Raw genomic sequence first — 8,078 nt, forward strand, 5'->3', positions numbered from 1 at the left:
TGTCAGAAGGCGAGGATAAAGAGGTGCATCTTCAGATCTTCAGATTTATACAGAGCTGCTTATGAGTTTTAATCGGTGCTGGGGGGGGTAAAAAATGAGGTGCCAGTACTGATGTCTTGATTAAAGTGCCAGGGGTATCAGCACAAAATGGCTGCCATGGACATGAAAAAAAAAAGAGGTCATGCACAGTACTCCATACCACTGAGTACCAGCACTGGTTTTAATTAAAGCCACTGTCAGCCACAAACCTTTCCCTGCAGCTCAGTTTTTTTCCTTCACAACAAACCCACTCCCAAGCTCTTCCGCCATCGGTGTTGTGCTCCTTCTGTGGCCTGCTTTGCTGTTGCTATATCTGTGGGTTTTTCTTTTGAGCTGTGAGTTTCCGGCATTGAAATGGAGCAAACCTTTGCCTCAGCCCACAAAGATGCTAAGAGTTAACAAGGCTGTTCTGGGAGGTGTCTGGCTGTTGGAGCTGAGTCGGGGAATTTGAGCCTGAGCTGTTAACTTGTGGTTAATTTCTAAGAAGGGACATGGCCCAGGCTGAAACCTACCAGGAACGGAAACCATGTCCCATCCCATGACCTAAAAGCCACCTTCCCTAACCTTAAGTGTGTAGGGACAGGCTGCTTAGTTATAGGGAATGCACTCTGCACATGTTCAGAGGCCCTTTTTGCCTCATAATTTCTTCACATTTTCCAGGACCAAGCCCCAGGCATTAAGCACAGGTTCTAGGGCTAAGCTCAGTAAGTATTAGGGATGACAGAACTTTTTCTTACAGGGAATGTTGAGCTTGGGGTAGGGTGGCTACTTACGCATCGCCAAAAAGAGGACAAAGGAATGGCATGTATTTGCAAACAATTTGCTTATGCTAATGTATATGTGTAAGTGCAAATTTAGAAATAATTGCTCCAGTTCCAAATAGAAATACAATGTATCTCACCATAGCTTGGGAAGACTGTGACCAGGTGACCTGCTTTGTGCCAGCTCAGTCCGCTGCCCAGGTGTTCTGTTCATGGGCAGCTTCAAGGCCCCTTCTGCTCTCCCTTTGGATGGTATTGAGACCTACTCAGAGTAGATCCATTGAAGTTAATGGGCATGATTAACGGAGGTTCATTAATTTCAGCGGGTCTACTCTGAGTAGGATTTAGTTGACTACGACCCTTTATCTTTCAAGTCGACTTGGACTAGATAACCCTTCAAATAGACTAGGATATGTGGCCACCCTCTGGCACCATGAAGGGCAGGGGTGTAGTCATCTGGGGTCTTAGACCCCTTACTTTTTGGAGAGCAAGGGGCCAGCCAGGCCACTCCTACGAGCCAATCAGCATGAAAGGGGAATGTGTTAGGCACTGAGAAGTATCTTCTAACATGCTTCTTGTCTTTTCCTGCTGACTGGAAAAAATCAGTGTAAAAAAGTTGAGTCAGCTACTGAGAACACTTCTCAGTAGCTAACACACACCCCTTTCATGCTGATTGGCTACTAGAGACGTTAGATGTTGTGGGAGAAGACATGTGCAGGAAAGACTGAGGAATGTGGAGATGACAACAGAGAGCAAGCAAATGAGTGAGGGGGCATGACTGTGAGGGGGCATGGCATGACTGTTATGAAGGGACCCTGCACTTTTGAATTTGCCACTATACTACTGATGAAGGGAGATAGATAAAGGCAGAAATTGCTGTCTGAACAGTGCAGACAATCTTTTTAAAGGGCTGGCCTTAGTGGGGTTGGGGGGGGAGAGTTTGAGTGTTATTTCAGGCAGCAAAATGGACTGTCAGTGTCTGCAGCAATCCCATGACCCCCTTATTTCTATTGCACATGGTAGAATGAGCAAAAGGCTGATGACATTCTGAGGGTCATGTGAATCCATACCAGAGACACCACCCAGATGTTCCAGATCTGCTGCTATTTCCAGGAGCCAGTGGATAGATTGCTTGCTGGAAGATGAAGTTTCAAACCTCTCCCTAGGGATGGGGAGAAATTCAGTTCAATTTGCAACTAAAGGCAAACACCTCTACAATGTTTCAGGCCTTAGAAGCACACTTAACTTGCACTAGAAACTGGGCTTTTAGTGTTGTAGCTCCAGGCCTTTGGAATCAATTGCCAGTCAAAATTAGATGGGCACCTAACATCATGATAATAATAAATAATAATAATAATAATAATAAATTTAATTTCTTCGTCGCCTATCTGGCCAATGGCCACTCTAGGCGACTTACAAAATTGTTAGAATACAATTAATAAAACACAGTAATACAATATAAAAACAATACATCTGCAGCAACAATATTAAAACTGGGCAGGAGGCATTACAGTTATAACAATTAACCCTCCCCGGATACCCCGAAGGCCTGCTGAAAGAGCCAGGTCTTTAAGGCTTTCCGAAACACATTTAGGGAAGAGGCGTGCCGGAGATCTTGTGGGAGGGAGTTCCAAAGAGTGGGGCCCGCCACTGAGAATGCCCTCTCTCTAGTACCCGCCAATCTGGCTGTTTTTGTTGGCGGGATTGAGAGAAGGCCCTGTGTGGCCGATCTTGTCGGGCGGCATAATTGGTGGCGTTGAAGGCGCTCCATGAGATAAACTGGGCCGAAACCGTGTAGGGATTTAAAGGTCAATACCAACACCTTGAATTGGGCTCGGAAAACAACTGGTAGCCAGTGTAGGTCGAACAACACTGGTATGATGTGATCTCGGCGGCGACTATTCGTAAGTAGTCGAGCCGCCGCATTTTGTATCAGTTGTAATTTCTGGACCGTTTTCAAGGGTAACCCCACGTAGAGCGCATTACAGTAGTCCAAACGAGAGGTGACCAGGGCGTGTACCACTAGTGGTAGCTGGTGAACAGGAAGGTAGGGTTGCAGCCTTCGTATGAGGTGTAGTTGGTACCAGGCTGCCCGGCTCACTGCCAAAATCTGAGCCTCCATGGACAGCCTGGAATCAAGCACAACCCCAAGGCTGCGGACCTGGTCCTTTAGGGGTAGACTCACCCCGTTGAACTTCAGGTCAATATCGCCCAACCTTCTCTTGTCCCCCACAAGTAGTACCTCGGTCTTATCAGGGTTCAACTTCAGCTTGTTCCTTCCCATCCATCCACTCACGGATTCCAGGCACTTGGACAAGGTCTCCACAGCCAACTCTGGTGAAGATTTAAACGAGAGATAGAGCTGAGTGTCATCCGCATATTGATGACACTGCAGCCCAAATCTCCTGATGATTGCCCCCAGCGGCTTCATATAGATGTTAAATAGCATGGGAGAGAGGATAGAGCCCTGTGGCACACCACAATTGAGAGGCCAAGGGTCTGATACCTCCTCCCCCAACGCTACCTGTTGGTACCTGTCGGAGAGAAAGGAATGGAACCACTGTAATACAGTGCCTCCAATTCCCAATCCCTCCAGGCGAAGCAGAAGGATACTGTGGTCGACAGTATCAAAAGCCACTGAGAGATCGAGGAGGACAAGAAAGGTGGATTCTTCCCTATCTAATGCCCTCCTCAAATCATCTACCAGAGCGACCAAGGCTGTTTCAGTTCCGTGACCAGTCCTGAAACCCGATTGGTATGGATCCAAATAATCCGTTTCATCCAAGTGTGCTGACAACTGGTTGGCTCAATGACCTTGCCCAGAAATGGTAGATTCGAAATTGGGCGGAAGTTATCGAATACTTGGGGATCCAAGGAGGACTTCTTTAAGATGGGCTTTACAATTGCCTCCTTGAAGGCTGATGGCATCACAACCTCTTTCAAGGATGCGTTTACCACCGCTTTGATCCCCTCGCCCAATTTCTCTCTGCAGCTCACAAGGAGCCACGAAGGGCAAGGATCAGTAAGACAAGTGGTTGGCTTCACAGATGAAAGCACCTTGTCCACTTCCTCAGAAGGGAGAAGCCGAAACTGATCCCAATTTACTGGCATGCAACTGGCCAACTCTGGTTCATCCACTGTGTCCACGGCGCACGGGATCGAGTTCCGTAAGTGTTCGATTTTATCGGCGAAGTGTTTTGCTAATAAGTCACAGGAGGCTTTTGACTGTTCCAAGGGTTCCTGAGCAACTGTACCGACCAGGCTTCGGACCACCTGGAACAGCCTCCTGGGACAGCACTCCGCAGACGCAATAGAGGCAGCAAAGAAAGCCTTCTTTCCTGCCTTTATTGCCACTTGGTAGGCAGCTACTGCTGCTCTAACCTGTGTCCGGACATCTTCGGAGCGGGATTTCCGCCACCGGCGCTCTAGTCGTCTCACCTCCTGTCTCAGACTACGCAACCGCGGTGTATACCATGGTGCTAGCTGAGTTCTATTCAGGGGGAGAGGACGTTTCGGAGCCACCCGGTCTAATGCCCTGGTGATCCCCACGTTCCACTCCTTCACCAGGGTTTCGACCAGGCGACCTTCAGCAGGCTCCAATTCCCCAAGCGCAGTCAGGAATCCATCCGGATCCATCAGGCGTCTGGGGCGGACCATTTTAATAGGTCTTTCACCCCTGCGGAGGGGGCATGGCAACGAGAAGTCCATATTTACCAGGTAGTGGTCTGACCATGACACAGGAGTGGCAAGAATCACTCCCAACTTCAGACCACTTCTCTCCTGTCCCAGGACAAATACTAGGTCGAGAGCATGACCGGCTACATGGGTGGGCCCAATATTACTTAGGTACAGTTCCCAGGAAGCCATGGTTTCCAGGAAATCCCGAGGGGCTCCTATGAGAGCGGCCTCGGCATGCACGTTAAAGTCACCCAGAACTAACAGCTCTGGGGACAATGCCTGTACAGCCGAGACCACCTCCAGCACCTCGGCCAGGGAATCTGCTGTGCAGCGGGGTGGGCGGTACACCAGCAAGATCCCTAAACTGCCCTTCGGGCCCAACCTCCAGTACATACAATCAACAAACTGAGTCCTATGGAGAGGAGGTCTGGCAAAAACCAAGGACTCTCGATAGATGACTGCCACACCCCCTCCCCGCCTTCCCACCCTCGGCTGCTGTGCGTAACGGAAACCTGGCGGACACATGGCCTCAAGAATTGGAGCAGAGGCTTCGTCCAGCCAAGTTTCCGTAATACATGCCAGGTCTGCACACCCATCCAAGATCATATCATGGATGAGCGAGGTTTTCTGAGCCACAGACCTGGCATTACATAACAGCAGTCGAAGGTCGGTAGGAACCTTGCGTCCCCCAGTTTTCGTCTGGTTCTGAGCAGACCCAGAACATGGGATAGATATAATGCATCTGTCCCGTGTTCCCCTATTCCGGCGTGGTCTGCTAACAGCACCCTTCCAGTGCCTGCCGCCCAAACCTCCTATAACTTGGCCCCCCACCTCCCTCTCCGGCTTGCACATGCCTCAAACCCTATCTGCTTATCAGCAGGCCACCCACCCTAATAAAATTAGTCCGGAGACCCGCCTCCGTACCCTATAGCAGCAGTATTTACTAATTTAAAATAAAATAATTAAACCAATTAATTAATTAATTAAACTAACTAAATTACAACAAATTAAATTAATTAACTAAATCAATACAATTCAGTCCAATTCATATTCATACACATTCACATATTCATACAACTATACATCCATCCATACACCAATTTAAAACAGGAACCAGGTTATGATAGCCATTCATCTCAACCAGATCAACACACCAACGCAGTCCCGCACTCTGTGCACGTAGGAGCAGGCTCCGAGATCTCTCCTAAACAGTCAGATGGCAATGGTGACAAAAGACATAGGCCACCAACAGGAAGCAGCAACCGCAGCGGCGATGATGGAAAAACATAAACACAGCCGCAAAAACGCCGCAAAAATGCCAGGAGCAGCAAGGAAACAACGCCGCCACCACCACGAGGCACAGGCTGCAATGCAGGGTGAAGCTCCTAGCAGGGGCAGCAACAAGGGCCTAATCTGCCACGGCGACAGAAACAGGAGCGTATGTTCAGGCATACAAAACATGTTTATTCACAAAGGCCGGAGCTAGTGCACAGCCCCTTCTCCCCCAACTACATGTTACATTAGGGGTTTGAACCCTAATTAAAGACTGTACAATGTACCTGATTTGGTTCAGGGCCTGAATTTGAGTCAGGTTGGCCCCAGATCATCCCAGGGCAGATTGGGGCCACTATAAAGCACTCAATTTGACCCCGAATTGGATCAGGTGGACGTGACCCAGTCACTTGTGGGATAGTAATTTCTTATCTGCAGATAATGGGTTTTTAATTGTTTTCTAGAGTTTGTGAGAGATGAGGTTTTTTTTATTATTTTTTAAGAATTTTGCAGAAATTATTTTATTGAGTATAAAAACTGGGTTTTGTGTTTTATCCTGTTTTTAAATAAATAAATGATATACAATATGCTGATAATAAAACTGACTCATGTGACAGGGGTACGGTAAGGCTTATTAAGATAATGTACACTTTTAACGTTCTCCCCTCCCAATGTTTAATATGATTCTATTCCCTTGCTATCATTGATACTTATAGCTTCTTTTGTTGTTGTTATGTGCCTTCAAGTCAATTTCAACTTATGGTGACCCTATGAATCAGCAACCTCCAATAGCATCTGTTATAAACCACTTTGTTCAGATCTTGTAAGTTCAGGTCTGTGGCTTCCTTTATGGAATCAATCCATCTCTTGTTATGATCTTCCTCTTTTTCTACTTCCTTCTGTTTTTCCCAGCATTATTGTCTTTTCTAGTGAATCATGTCTTCTCATGATGTGTCCAAAGTATGATAACCTCAGTTTCATCATTTTAGCTTCTAGTGATAGTTCTGGTTTAATTTGTTCTAACACCCAATTATTTGTCTTTTTCGCGGTCCATGGTATACGCAAAGCTCTCCTCCAACATCACATTTCAAATTAGTTGATTTTTCTCTTATCTGCTGTTTTCACTGTCCAACTTTCAAATCCATACATAGAGATCAGGAATACCATGGTCTGAATGATCGTGACTTTAGTGTTCAGTCATACATCTTTGCATTTGAGGACCTTTTCTACTTCTCTCATAGCTGCCTTCCCCAGTCCTAGCCTTCTTCTGATTTCTTGACTATTGTCTCCCTTTTGGTTAATGACTGTGCCGCGGTATTGATAATCCTTGACAAGTTCAATGTCCTCGTTGTCAATTTTAAAGTTACATAAATCTTCTGTTGTCATTACTTTATTCTCCCAGTAACTCTGTTAAGCTGAAATATACTGGCTTTTCAAGGACACTCATGAGGAGTCATGATTCACCACCAATTCTCTTATCCTTTTCTACAAAACCACATGGTTTTTACTTTCTGTCCTAGATCAGCCCCAGGATTACATCACTGTAGTGGAATGAATTAAATGAGGGTTGGGAAGTAATAAAAAATTAGGGCAACAAATAATTTTCAAACAGAAACTGCTGGTATCTTGCATCATCATATTAGTAAGATGTATACACATGGCAAAGTATTTTATTCGTTACATTTTTATCTCAGGCTTCTTCCAAATAATGCATAACAGAGTTCTTGGTCTCTTTTTTGCTCACAATAACACTGAGGTAGGCTTGGCTGAGATATAGTTATTGCTCACGGTCGCTCAGTAAGCTTTGTAGTACCATTTTACTATAGTATCTCCCAGTGACATTGTGTTGAGATTCTCTCCCTGCACTAAAATAGCTGAAAGGAGGGCATGGGGTCATCAGTTCCTGATGAGCAAGAGGATGGGGTGGCAGGTAGTGCTCTTTAAACATAATAATATTAAATTCCCTTAAAGTACTTGCTTTTTGTTGTTGCTGTACCTGCTAGTTACTGAACTAAGGCAAACTCATAAATGAATCATTGTTGATAAGAACTCCTGACTCCTATGGAGAAACTGACATTGGGACAGAATGTAAACAAAGGAGCAAAGCACACTTCATGCTCTTTCGGCTTTTCTTCCTTTTTTAGTGTGGGGTGTCTGATCTGGAATTTGTGTAGTTGGAAAATCTGCTTTTAAAAAATCCTGCCAGCAATATAATACAATGTCTTCATTTAATACAGGGGTGGGAAAACTCGGGCCCAGGGGCAAAATGCAGGCCTCCAAGCCTTTCCATCTGACTGTCAGGACTCTTCTCACATCATTCATAACCCT

The sequence above is a fragment of the Rhineura floridana genome, chromosome 11, assembly GCF_030035675.1.
Source record: "Rhineura floridana isolate rRhiFlo1 chromosome 11, rRhiFlo1.hap2, whole genome shotgun sequence".
NCBI lineage: Eukaryota > Metazoa > Chordata > Lepidosauria > Squamata > Rhineuridae > Rhineura > Rhineura floridana.